General features: G+C 34.8%; 1 protein-coding gene across 5 annotated transcripts in view; it reads left to right on the top strand.

The window, feature by feature from the left end:
• Nucleotides 1–12,346, top strand: part of C12H8orf34 (chromosome 12 C8orf34 homolog) — a 340,089-nt gene that overhangs the window by 77,546 nt on the left and 250,197 nt on the right. The window lies entirely within an intron of this gene.

The following is a 12,346-nucleotide window of genomic DNA, read 5'->3' on the forward strand; positions in this document are numbered from 1 at the left end:
ACATAGACTGGTAAGTCACAATTGTATGTTGTAATATATAAAGCACCACTAGAAAGAAGCATGAAAAAGAATAAATAAAATGTTAATAAGTTTATTAAAATAGGATGCCCCAATTTTTTTGATTTAGTCTACCAAAACAAAGACAGGAAAAGAGGAAACAGAGAAACAAATAGTAACCTCTTATTGAAATAAGTGCAATCTTTATCCAATCTCTACAGGTCCTTGAAATTGACTGTATTATTTTAAATTGATTTGGAAAGGCAAACGACCATGATTTTCTAAAGCAATCTTGAAAAACATGAACTAGCTTGGAGAATTTACCCTGCCTGGCTTCAAGTCTTTTTATAAAACTTGTAGTTATCAAGACAGTGTGATTTTGGAGAAAGGATGGAAAAATAGATCAATTGACCTTAATAAAAAGTAAAAAAAAAACCCCTACATATGCAGTCAAATGGTTTTTTACAAGGACATCTAAGCAATACAGTAAGAAAAGAAACAGTCCCTTCAACATTGGATATTCATATGGAAAATACACACATTGATTCATATGGAAAAATACACACGTTGATTCGTACCTTAATTCATGCTGAAAATCAATCTGATATGGGTCATAGACCTACAGATAGAAACAAGAACAATGAAATGTCTAAAATAAAATGTACAAGTGTAACACTGTGACCTTGGAGAGTCAAAAATGTTTTAGAGATATTCTAGTTACCATGGCTTCATAACAAATCACTCAAAAATATACTTTTTTAGGTTAAAATAATATAACAAAAATTAAGCATTTTGAATTGTACAATTCAAATGGCATTTGGTACATTCAAAATAGTGTGCTACCATAACCTCTTTCTTACCAAAACATTTCACCTCAGAAAAGGAAACTGTACAGTCACTCAACATTTCTACCTCCCACCAGCCCCTGGAAACTTGCTTTCTGTCTCTTTGAATTTGCCTATTCTGATTGGCTCAGGCTGTAAAGAATCTGCCTGCAATGTGGGGACACCTGAGTTTGACCCCTGGGTCAGGAAGATCCCCTGGAGAAGGGAATGGCAACCCGCTCCAGTAATTTTGCTTGGTAAATCCCATGGACAGAGGAGCCTGGCACAAAGAATTGGACATGACTCAGCGAGAAGGGGGCGACAGAGGATGAGATGGTTGGATGGCATCACTAACTCAATGCACCTGAGTTTGAGTCAACTCTGGGAGGTGGTGGTGGACAGGGAAGCCTGGCGTGCTGCAGGCCATGGGGTTGCAGAGTCAGATACGACTGAGCGAGTGAACTGAACTGAACTGAGTGACTAACACTTTCATCTTAATAGAATCACATGATGTGTGAGCTTCCTGTGATTGACTTATTTTACCTCGCGTAATATTTTCAGGTTCATTCCCATTGCAGCAGGTAATAGAACTTCATTCTTTTTTGTGGTTGAATCATATTCCATTGTATAGATAGACTACATTCTGTTTATTCATCCGTTTATTTTAGGATACTTTGGTTATTTCTACATTTTGCTATCATGAATAGTCCTACTATAAACATTGACATAGAGGTAGTTGTTTGAATACTCATGATCCATGATTTTGAGTATGTACCTTGAAGTGGAAATGCTGGGTCACATTGTATGTTTTAACTGGAGAGAATTGCAGTTGTATTTTATAGAAGCTGTACTATTTTACATTCCCTCAGCAATATAAATGTTTTTGGTTTCTCCACATTCTCACCAACATTTGTTACTTTTTTTTATAACAAAAATATTATAGCATACAAGTGGGTATGAAGTGTTATCTCGTTGTTTTGACTTACATTTCTATAACAACTAATGATATTGAGCGTCCTTTCATGTTCTTCTTGGCCATATGTATATCTTCCTTAGAAAAATGTCTATTGAAGTCCTTTGTTCATTTTTTAAAGTAAGTTGCTATTCTTTTTATCTGCAAGTAGTGTTAGTTTTATTTTTCATTTTCCAATATTGATGCTGTTTATTTTGTTTTCTTGCCTACTTGCTTGGGCTAGAAATTTTATAGTGTTGAAGGTAAGTGATGAAAGCCAGCATCCTTTCTTATTCCTCATCTTAAGGGGAAATCTTTCATTATTTTACTAATCTACATGACGTTAGCTGTGAGTTTCTTTTATCATATTGAAGAAGTTCCTTTCTATTCATTAACTGGGAGTTTTTATTATGACAGAATATTGAATTTTGTCAAAAGCCTTTTCTCCATTAATAAAAATGATGGTGCATTTTAAAATTAATTCTGTTAACACAATTATTGCATTGATTAATTTTCTTATGTTAAATAACTTTTATATTCCTGAGATAAATCCCACTTTGTCATGATGTTTAACCTTTTTTAATGAGTGCATTTATTAAGTTTAGTTTTTATTGCTTGGGAACAGCTTATAAATACTTCTAAAATATAATTTTTATTTGACATTGGAGTATAGTTTATTTGCAGTGTTGTATTAGTTTTAGGCATATGGCAAAGTGATTCAGTTATACATCTACATATCCATTCTTTTTCAGATTCTTTTCCCATATGGGTTACTACAGAATATTGAGTAGAGTTTGCTGTACTATACATTAGGTCCCTGTTGATTATCTATTTTATATGTAATAGTGTGTATATGTTAATCCCAAACTCCTAATTATCCCTCCCCCCAAGCTTTCCCCTTTGGTAGCCATAAGTTTGTTTTCCAAGTCTGTGAGGCTGTTCCTGTTTTATAAATAAGTTCATTCATATCATCTTTTTAGATTCCACATATGTGATATCATACTGCATATGTCTTTGTCTGACAGCATTTATTACAATAATGTCTAGATCCATCCATGTTGGCTGCAAATGGCCTTATTTCATTCTTTTTATGACTGAGAAATATTCCATTGTATATACATACTACACCTTCTTTATCCATTCCTCTGTGGATGGATATTTAGGTTAATTCCTTGTCTTGGCTACTGTAGTGCTGCAGTGAACATTGGAGTGCATGTATCTTTTCAGATAATGATTTTCTCTGGACATATGCCCAGGAGTGGGAATGCTACATTGTGTGGTAGCTCTATTTTGAGTTTTTTAAGGAATATCCATACTCTTCTCCATAGTGGTTTTACCAATTTACATTCCCACCAACAGTGTAAAAGGCTTCCCTTTTCTCAAAACCATCTCCCACATTTATTGTTTGTAGACTTTTTGATGATGGCCATTGTGACCACTGTGAAGTGATACCTCATTGTATTTTTAATTTGCATTTCTTTAATAATTAGCAAAGTTGAGCATCTTTTCATATGCTTTTTTGGCCATCTGTATGTCTTCCTTAGATCTTCTACCCATTTTTTGATTGAGTTGTTTGTTTTTTTGATATTGTTATGAACTGTTTGTGTAGTTTGGAGATTAATCTCTTGTCAGTTGCTTCATTTGCAAATATTTTCTCCCATTCTGTGGGTTCTTGTTTCATTTTTTTATGGTTTCCTTTGCTGTGCAAAACCTTTTAAGTTGAATTAGGTCCCATTTAGAAATTTTTGTTTTTATTTTCTTTTTTTTTTTCCTTATTCATTTATTTATTTTTGGGTTTTGTCATACATTGATATGAATCAGCCATAGATTTACACGTATTCCCCATCCCGATCCCCCCTCCCACCTCTTGTTTTTATTTTCATTAGAATAGGAGATGCATCCAAAAAGATACTGCTGCAATTTATGTGAAAGAGTGTTCTGTCTGTTTTCCTCTAAGAGTTTTATAGTATCCGGCCTTATATTTAGGTATTTAATCCATTTTGAATTTGTTTTTGTGTTAGAGAATGTTCTAATTTCATTCTTTTACATGGAGCTCTCCGGTTTTTCCAGCACCACTAATTGAAGAGACTATCTTTTCTCCATTGTATAATGTACTCTTACCTACTTTGTTGTAAATTAATTGACCATAGGTTTACTTCTGGGCTTTCTATCTTGTTCCATTGATGTTTATTTCCATTTTTGTGCCAGTACCTTACTATTGATTGCTACAGCTTCAGTGTATAATCTGAATTCCAGGGGCGTGATTCCTCCAGCTCCATTTTTCCTTCTCAAGATTGCTTTGACTATTTTGTGTTTCCATAATCCTTTTATTATGCTGCTGAATTTGATATGTTGCTATTTTGTTGAGCATTTTTGCCTCTATTCTCAGAAGAGATGCTGCTGTATTGTTTTATTATTATATCTTTGTCTTCCGTGTCAGGGAAATGCTGGCTTTATAGAATGAGTTTAGATGCTTTCCCTCCTTTTACATTTTTTGGGAAGTGTTTGAGAAGAATTTATGTCAGTTCTTCTTTAAATGTTTGGTAGAATTCACCAATAAAGCCACCTTGTCTTGTGCTTGACTTTGTTATGAGGTTTTTGATTATTGATTCCATGTCTTATTATAAATCTTTTGTTTATTCTTGAGTAGCTTTTGGCAGTTTCTTTCTAGGAATTTTTCCATTTCATCTAGGTTGTGTAGTTTATTGGCATTCAGTATTCATAACATTCTAATTCTTTTTAAAAACAGTTCTGAAAAGTCTATAGTAATGTCTTGGTTACATTTGTGATTTTAGTAATTTGAGTCTTCTCCCTTTTTTCTTAGTGAATCAAGCTAAAGGTTTATTAATTTTTATGCTCTTTCTTAAGAATCAACTTTTGGTTTTGTTGATTTATTTCTGTTACATTTGAATCCTCAATTTCACCTATCTCTGTTTTAATATTTATTTTTTATGTCATTCTGCTAGGTTTAGTTTAGTTCTCTATTCTTTTCTACTTCTTTAAAGTATAAAGGTCAGTTATTGATATAAGATGTTTCTTGCTTTTTAATGTGGGCTTTACGATTGCAAATTCCCATCTGAGAAACCATCTTTACTGTAGTTTATACATTTTGACTTATTTTGTGACCTGACATATATATGGTATATACTAGAGATTGTTCCATATGCACTTGGAAGAAAAATACATATGACTGTTGTCTTTATATTGTTCTCTATATGTATCCTTGCCTGGAAAATCTCATGGACAGAGGAGCCTGGTGGGCTGCAGTTCATGGGGTCGCAAAGAGTTGGGCACGAATGAGTGACTTACTTACTTATTTACTTATATGTCTATTAGGCCTACTTGATTTATAGTGTTGTTCAAATGCTCTGTTTTCTTATTGATCTGTTTAGATTTTTTCTATCCAATATTGACACAGAAGTATTAGACTTTCCAGCTATTATTGTAGAATTCTATACCCTCAGTTATATCAGTGTTTGATTCTTGTATTTGGGGGCTCTGCTGTTAGATTTGTATATGTTAAATAATTGTTAAATCTTCTTGGTTGGTTGCCCATTTTACCAATATGTAATATTCTTTGTCCTCTTCTTTAACAAGTTTTGTCGTTAAGTCTATTTTGTCTGATATTAGCATAGCCACCCCTACTCTTTTTCATTAATGTTTTCATGGAATATCTTTCAAGCATTATTTCTTCAAATGTTCTTTCTTCTCCTTTTGCGACTACCATTATGTGTATGTTGGTACAATATACAAATTGATAAAGTAAGAAAAGTTATTTGACATCTCAAATAATCCTTGAATGTATTTGATAAAATTTTACAACAATTCTTACTTTAAAACAAAACTAATAAAGAGACTTTCAAAATAAAAGGATTTTTTTTAGCTGAAGTATTATTTGACAGAAATATTTGTGTAATAAGTATAAAAAGTTTTCTAAGTGACTGTTTTTAAAAGAACAAAGACAATAATAAAAGGAAAAAAGACCGTATTAACAGTTATTAACTTTCATATGAGATAAATATCATTAACATTCATTACAAAAGATACTTATTGCTAAAACATATTTAAAAATATATACTGTATATTAATTAGGCCAGTTTTGTAAGGAACAAAATAACCTGTTACCCTATGCAATGGACTGTGAACTTGAATAGAATGTCATCTCCATGAGTACAAGGAATTTTGTTACATTTATTCACACTGGTTTACTCCTAGAATCTAGGATGGTGTTTGTGCTATACAAATGAGAGTATAAATGAGTAAATGAAGAGAATTTAAGGATAGATTAGTACAAAATATGTCCTGGTCTCATGAGATAACAGTTTAGAAGCTGTGCATTTTCAGGTAACAAAAAAAGAGCACATCACACAATGCAAGCTAGTATAGCTACAAAGATCTGCAAGATAATATTATTGTTGTAATTTTCAATTGTGAATTGTCACAACTAAAGGAAATTATGACAAAGAGAGTTCACTGAAGTTTTTCCTATGTGGTTGAAGCATTTTTACTATTTACCTGGTGTAGTGGTGGTTCTGATAGAATGGTTGAAAAAGCAAGAGAGTTCCAGAAAAACATCTATTTCTGCTTTATTGACTATGCCAAAGCCTTTGACTGTGTGGATCACAATGAACTGTAGAAAATTCTGAAAGAGATGGGAATACCAGACCACTTGACCTGCCTCTTGAGAAACCTATATGCAGGTCAGGAAGCAAAAGTTAGAACTGGACATGGAACAACAGACTGATTCCAATGGAAAAGGAGTATGTCAAGGCTGTATATTGTCACCCTGCTTATTTAACTTATATGCAAAGTACATCATGAGAAACGCTGGGCTGGAAGAAGCACACGCTGGAATCAAGATTGCCAGGAGAAATATCAATAACCTCAGATATGCAGATGACACCACCCTTATGGCAGAAAGTGAAGATGAACTAAAAAGCCTCTTGATGAAAGTGAAAGAGGAGAGTGAAAAAGTTGGCTTAAAGCTCAACATTCAGAAAACGAAGATCATGGCATCTGGTTCCATCACTTCATGAGAAATACATGGGGAGACAGTGGAAACAGTGTCAGACTTTATTTTTTTGGGCTCCAAAATCACTGCAGATGGTGATTGCAGCCATGAAATTAAAAGACACTTACTCCTTGGAAGGAAAGTTATGACCAACCTAGACAGCATATTAAAAAGCAGAGACATTACCTTGCCAACAAAGGTCCGTTTGGTCAAGCCTATGGTTTTTCCAGTGGTCATGTATGGATGTGAGAGTTGGACTGTGAAGAAAGCTGAATGCCGAAGAATTGATGCTTTTGAACTATGGTGCTGGACTCTTGAGAGTCCCTTGGACTGCAAGGAGATCCAACCAGTCCATCCTAAAGGAAATCAGTCCTGGGTGTTCATTGGAAGGACTGATGCTGAAGCTGAAACTCCAATACTTTCGCCACCTCGTGCGAAGAGTTGACTCTTTGGAAAAGACCGTGATGCTGGGAGGGATTGGGGGCAGGAGGAGAAGGGGATGACAGAGGATGAGATGGCTGGATGGCATCACTGACTCCATGGACATAAGTTTGAGTAAACTCTGGGAGTTGGTGATGGACAGGGAGGCCTGGTGTGCTGCGATTCATGGAGTTACAAAGAGTCGGACATGACTGAGCAACTGAACTGAACTGATGAAAAGAGGAATAGCTGTATATTTGTTAAAATTTTAAGAAAAAAATGAAAAGACTGTGTATGGAAAACATAAATTGCATAGATACAAGAGAATATATGTGGCAATGCAATGTCTGAAATATCATAGTATGGTAATGCAGAAGGCAAGAGACATGAAATAATAAATTCACTATAATCAACTTTAGGTATATCATAACTATAGTACTGGGAAATCTCCTGACATATTATAAATGAAGGTAAAGTACTTGGGAGGAAGTTTCAGGAAAGAATACTAGCATTTATTAAATTTTTAGAAAACAAAGTTAAAAGATCTAAATAATTGAAATTATTTTGGTTCAAAAGAAATGGATAAATAATATATTAAAAGTCATTTGGAGGGAATAGTAAGTTTATTATTTGACCCACAGATGGAAACTATTGGTGGAGATATCAGGATTAAATTAATTCTGATTTGATTAATGTTGTTCAAAATAGGCTCTGCTCAGTATACAGTAGGCTGTTTGTGAAGTAGTGACCTCTTTATAAATGAATGGAGCATGACCATTTATATGGTGCTGTGGATGGGTTCGTGCTGTGATCTGGGAATGTGTTTTATCTCAATGATATTACAGGCTGTCCCTAATCTCAGATTGTTTCACCTTGTATGGATCATATTAATGTTCTGTTGTTTATACCATTCTATTGGTATCCATTTCTCCTGAGGACATTTTTTAGACCATATAAACTGTAGCCCTGAATTTTAATACTAAGTATTACCTAAGCAAGGTTTTTAATTTATTAGAAACCTTTACAGATTCTCACCTGGAGTCTGTAAACTGGGCTGATGACTCCCAAATCACCTTTCATTAGTTATCAAAACATCTTCTGAAATCATCCAGTGTAGTTGATTAGACCATGATTATCCTGTGGCCTTCCTTGTCCTAGATTTGGATCCCATGATAAATTGAATATCACATATGTAGCACATTGTCACAAGCTACAGAAATATAGAAAGAAATTTGTCTTAGTTTCTCTTGAAAGTTCCTGAGGGAAAGAACTTGGATGTCATATCATTTCTCTATAGTCCTACATATAACCTCCCCCAAATTCCATGGTTGTAAACAACAAATTATAGTTTCTCAGGGTTCTGCAAATTGGCTGCGTAGTTCTGCTGGTCTCATCTGAGTTTGCCCATGAGGGCATTCAAGTGGTGTTCTGTAAAGTCTGCTGGGGTGGGCAGTGGGGCATGGCTCATGATTATCTGGGGAGGTTGATTGGGACTGATTTTTTTAAAAAAAGACTATGTTCTTATTTTTTTTATTTGATAGGATATGGTAATTTTAAGAAAAGTTAGATGATATAATGATGCAGTTTAGGGAAATTACTTTTAAAAGGGCTAACAAAAGTACCAGTAAGTGTTGTGAAGGATCTGGTATAAGTACAGTTTTCTCTGCCTCCTCTTCTGAGTTTCTCTTCCCTGTGCCTGAGCTTGTCCCCTGGGAACTCCTGGGGTATTACCTGTGGGGTAATAGGTGCATGCTTTAAGGTCTTTTCTAGAACCATTGATCACGATCGCTGCTTCCCCGCTCCACTGCTTGAAAACTGGGGTACTGATGTTAGCTGACATCTCCATCCCAGAGTCCCTTAAACAAAGAAACACAGAGGAGACAGATGCATGTTTTTAGTTTAGGTATATTTAAGTTATAGAAGTAATTACTTCTTTAATTTAAATAAATCTTTAAATATTGCTTATAATGACAATGAAAAAGATACAAACATGTAGAAAGATAGATTCTCTCCCATCAGCCATTTCATATGCTACTCCCCCGGAAATAGTTTGTATCTTTTCACATCCTTTGAAATGATTTACATTCTTTTGCATCCTTTTCTTTGTCTAAACTAACATAAAATACGTGGGAATTGATTTGCTTTATGAAACTGGCTTTAAACTGTACACATTCCTAAGCAACTTGTTTTTACTGTTTTAAAATGTGTTATGGATATATCTCCATGCAAATGAACTTAGATCTATGTTGTATATTTTCATAAATACATACCTGTACCATAGTGTGAATATGCCATAATTTATTTATTCCCCTGTGAAGTGCATTTAGTTTTATAGATTATTTACAGAGTTTTACAACCACAAACTCTTTGGTGAAATAAACAATTATCATGCACTTTCTGATAAAATAAACCTCTTTTTACATTATATACATAACTATGAGTCTTTTAATTTATGTATTATAATTTATCAGAAATAATATTGCTGAGTCAGAGGGTCAGTATATGTTCTATTATAATAAATATTTCTGAATTACTTCTAAAAAGGTGGCTGAAGAAATTTTTCAGTAGGTTGAGAGTATTTTTCCTATAACCTTACCATGTAAATATTTTAAAATTATTTTATTTTTATCAAACATAGACATATATGGTATAAAGAGCAAATTAATACCATAAGACAAGTGTCCTTCTTTTCTTCTTGTTGTGCTTCTATTGTGGACCCACTTTTAACTCTTAGATGTTTCTTTTGGCATGCAGATCTATATATCTAAACATAGAAGATACTTGCATAGTTCTCTTTTAGCTTTTAAATTTGAAGCATCATCTCTTGACCTCTCTCTAAGACATTGTGCTTTATTCCCAAGACCCATCACATTCTCACAGTACAGGCAGGCAGATATTTCAAATGTTGGTTGATGTATACTCTGCACTGATATTTTTATGATTGTGTTAACTAGCCTTTTTCATAGTAGAATCATAAGAAAGCCAACTTTTATTTTGTTTCTAGAATCAATAATTGGCTTGTTTTCTGCTTGCTTTGCTTTCTCTGTACCCATCACTAATGCTTCATGAAAACGTGCCTTAAAATATTAAAACTTTCAATAACTAAAACACATCATGTTCTTCTATCTTACTTTAATTTATATTTTATACTTTATTTCATTTAAAAAGTCTTAGAGACTTCTCTCCTGTAGTCCTTTGTCCTCTTGCTCCAGTCTTAACTCCTTGGTTTCCATTCTTTTCCTCAGCTGTCTGCTGAGACAATCCTTTACCTGTCATCCTGAGGCTTATGTTTTCTTTCCTCTTATGGAGGATTATCTGTTTCCTGAATCTCAACTCATTCCAGTTTGGGGTTTACTTACTTATTTTTGTGGAGGACCTCCACTAGGAGCTTTCTGAAAAAGAGTGCTTGCCAGGTGCATTTTTTGAGTCCTCTCAAGTATCTTGACTGACTCCTTGTGCTGTGTGCTAAGTCTCTTCAGTCGTGTCTGACTCTTTGCGGTCTTTTGGACTGTAGCCCACCAGGCTCCTCTGTGCATGGGATTCTCCAGGCAAGAATACCAGAGTGGGTTGCCATGCCCTCCTCCAGGGGATTTCCTGGCCCCGGGATTGAACTCTCGTCTTCTATGTCTCCTGCATTGCCAGCTGGGTTCTTTACCACTGGCACCACCTGGGAAACCCAATTGACCCTTAAAGTAAAGTGTGAAGTGAAGTCGCTCAGTTGTGTCCTACTCTTTGTGACCCCGTGGACTGTATCCTACCAGGCTCCTCTGTCCATGGGATTCTCCAGGCAAGAATACTGGAGTGGGTTGCTATTTCCTTCTCCAGGGGGTCTTTCTGACTCAGGGATCGAATCCAGGTTTCCTACATAGTGGGCAGATGCTTTACCCTCTGAGCCACCAGGGAAGCTCATTTTAGTTGGGTGTAAAATTCTAAATTAAAAAAAAAATAAATAAAATTCTAGGTTAGAAGTAATCTTCAGTTAAAAATTTGAAGGAACTTCTCCTGTGTCTTCTGAGGCCAAGCATTGCTGCTGAGAAATCAAATGATAATTTGGTTTGCTAATTTTGTCTCTGAAAGCTTTTAAAGATGTTTTCTTTATTACCACTGTTGTAAAATTTTGTGATAATGTGTCTTGAATTATGGGCTTCCCTGGTAGCTCAGCTGGTAAAGAATCCACCTGCAATTCAGGAGACAATGGTTGAATTCCTGGGTCGGGAAGATCCCCTGGAGAAGGGATAGGCTACCCACTCCAGTATTCTTGGGCTTCCCTGGTGGCTCAGATGGTGAAGAATCTGCCTGCAATGTGGGAGACCTCAGTTGGATCCCTGGGTTGGGATGATCCCTGGAGAAGGTAAAGGTTACCCACTTTAGTATTCTTGCCTAGAGAATTTCATGGCCTGGAGGGCCACAGTCCATGGGGTCATAAAGAGTTGGACACAACCGAGTGAATAAACACAGCACAGCCTTGCATTATACTGGACATTTAATGGATCCTTCTAATCTGGAAGGCAATTATGTTTTTCTATTCTTATTATTTTGGCCTTGGTCCTCCTTGATTGATACTTTAATGTTTAAATGGTATGAAATGTTCACTTTTTTGGTATCTCTATCTTCAAGGTGTAGATTTCAGTTTTCTCTACCTTGTTAAATCCACTTATCACTCATCAGTTCATTTTGCATCTTCCTTTAAAAATGTATTGTCTTCTCTCTTTGTTTAGCCAATTCTTTGACAAAAGAAAAGCACCAATAATATAATTTTAGTGAGAACTTGAGGGAAAGTGAAGGTAAATATAAGTATTCAGTCTTGTTTTATCAGAAGACAGCAGGAATGTCTTAAAAACATTTAACAAATTGCTCATGAAGAAGGTAGCAGTTATTTTTAAGCTGCTGAAACATAATATAACATACTTTGCTTGTGTTTTTCCTTAATTTATATGAATTACTAGTGTTAAATCAGTGCTTGAAATTTCTTTTTTCTATAAACATTGTCACACTTCCTTTACTTGTTTAGTTAAAACATTTCTTAAAATCCAGCTTCATAACTTCGCTTCTGTTTGCTCACAAAAGAACTATTTCCAAAAACCATTTTTATTCTGTACACTGATCTTGAGACAGTCTTTCACATAATGATGAATAGTAAGT

This window comes from Cervus canadensis, chromosome 12 (genome assembly GCF_019320065.1).
Source record: "Cervus canadensis isolate Bull #8, Minnesota chromosome 12, ASM1932006v1, whole genome shotgun sequence".
NCBI classification, from domain to species: Eukaryota; Metazoa; Chordata; class Mammalia; order Artiodactyla; family Cervidae; genus Cervus; species Cervus canadensis.